We start from the raw sequence: 2300 nt of genomic DNA on the forward strand, positions 1-2300 counted from the left end.
CTGACATGGGAAGAGAGAGTTTATAGATACTAAGTGTACAAAACCATATGAATCATTCACAACAGACTTCAAACAACATCTCTTCTCGCCCAAAAATTCAACAAACTTTCAAGTGTAAATTGACATGACATTCAGCCAAGTATGGTGACCCATACTCAGAATTCATGCTCTGAATTTAACCCATCCGAAGTGCACACACACAGAGCAGTGAACACACACACACACACTGTGAACACACACCCGGAGCAGTGGACAGCCATTTATGCTGCGGCGCCCAGGGAGCAGTTGGGGGTTCAGTGCCTTGCTCAAGGGCACCTTAGTCGTGGTATTGAAGGTGGAGAGATAACTGTACATGCACTCCCCCCACCTACAATTCCTGTTGGCCCAAGACTCGAACTCACAACCTTTCAATTGCAAGTCTGACTCTCTAACCATTAGGCCACTACTTCCCCATAAACAGTGCTTGGAGATGCTGGGGATTGAACCCAGGACCTCATACATGCAAAGCATGCGCTCTACCACTGAGCTACATCCCCATTTTTTCTGCTCCTAAAAACCATGATTTTGATTTCACCACCCAGTGCTTTATTTGTTTTAAAACTTGGAGCCGTAGCAATGCTAAAATATTTCTTTGTTGCACCACTTTTTTTGCAAGTGTGACTCCTGTAGTGCTAATGAGATGGTTCAGACTAATGTATCTGTGTATTTGTGTATTCTCTTGTTCCTTTTGTGGGTTTTCAATTAGCTAAGTACTTTAGCCAGATAATGGCCACATACACATTGTAAAGCTTCAGGAATGACAACCACATTTAAATATGGGAGTGAATCCACTAAATTAATGTTTCACAAAACTCATTCTTTAAATTGCGATGATTGACACCATTGTAACCATAACAGAGTTTTGGTATTAGCGGTAACTGCTGTTTTTGATCAAAGTAACATTACAGTGATCAGTGTCAGGTTATTATTTGACAATTTTAACTAAACCATCATAAACAGAGCCATCATGTTTTGTTTATGTCTGGAAAGTTACTTTGCAGAGTAGACTCTTGAAGGGTTGCCATGTCCACTTAATATAAGGGAACCTTATGAAAGGGATAGTTCACCCAAAGATTTTAATTATCCCATGATTTACTCAGCCTCAATACAGGCTAAATAAACGCCTTCTGAAATTAAGTGATGCATTTGTGTAAGAAAGATATCCATATTTAAAACTTTATAAAGAAATATGTGACCCTGGACCACAAAACCATCATCTGAAAGCTGAATAAATATAATGCAATCTGGTAAAACCTGCCCCATGTGCGCTGGGACGTTTTCAGGAAATAAAAAAATAGGTTGGATGTAATTTTTTTGTCAAAATTTTGGTTTCCTCCAATTATTATTCTATAACATCTTGTCTATATCATCTTTAAAAAATTGTGAAAAAAGGGTAATTTTTCAGGAGTCAATTCAGTTGTAGAATGTGACTGACCCTCTTGTAAATTACAGAACTGTGTGTATAGAAATCATGTGTACGTGGCCAGTGTTGCACCTCAGAAAGCAAATTAGTTTTAATTAGTAGGAACAGGGCCTCTCGCAAGGGATCGTCATATTTGAGGGTCCATGACCAAATTTTGAAAAACTCTAGAATAAGATGAGATGAGTTACATCCATAGGTTTAAAGTTTGGTGTTTGTTCAACTACTTTCCACGTGGGTGCCACATTGGGATGCATGATCAGCCACTAGACAGGTGACCTTACATGTTATAATAACTGCATAAACAGCTCTACGGTCATTTTTATTGTAATTGGAGCTCTTTCTTGGTTGCTCAACAGGCATATTTTGGTGTACCAGGAGGGGAGTACCTGTAAAATAGTGCATTATTTTTAATCAGCACTGTGACACTGAAGATCTGTATGGAAATGTAACTTGCCTGCCTTAATCAGAGGTCAGTATTTACATATAAATAGAATATGCAAAAGTAAATGTGGCTTGACATTATGCAGAGGCAAAGATTTAATGGCATAATAAACAACTCGCACAATGAAGGAAAAAAAACAGGCCTCAAGCTCCAGAGTGCTTCAGGACTGCAGATTAAAGGCTATTTGTACATGCCAAACCTTGTTTTCAAAGTGTTTATACTATCTTAATCTCTTAAATTGAATGGTCTGTGACTCTAAATGTAGCCACATCAACTACTAAAATACATTTATTATTTAAAGCTGCAGTCCATAAGTTTTGCCTCAGTTTGAAACCTGCAATTGCAATTATCTACAGAATTATCATCTTTATGCGGGTTGTGCATCTGTTCTGCACG

The 2300-nt window shown here is 38.3% G+C and overlaps 1 non-coding gene across 1 annotated transcript; it reads right to left on the reverse strand.

Moving 5' to 3' along the window:
• Positions 1-464: 464 nt before the first annotated feature.
• Positions 465-536, reverse strand: trnaa-ugc (transfer RNA alanine (anticodon UGC)). The gene has a single exon. It is a non-coding gene; the product is annotated as a tRNA-Ala (tRNA).
• Between the last annotated feature and the right edge of the window lie 1764 nt (positions 537-2300).

Source organism: Carassius carassius, chromosome 16 (assembly GCF_963082965.1).
Source record: "Carassius carassius chromosome 16, fCarCar2.1, whole genome shotgun sequence".
Classification (NCBI taxonomy): Eukaryota; Metazoa; Chordata; class Actinopteri; order Cypriniformes; family Cyprinidae; genus Carassius; species Carassius carassius.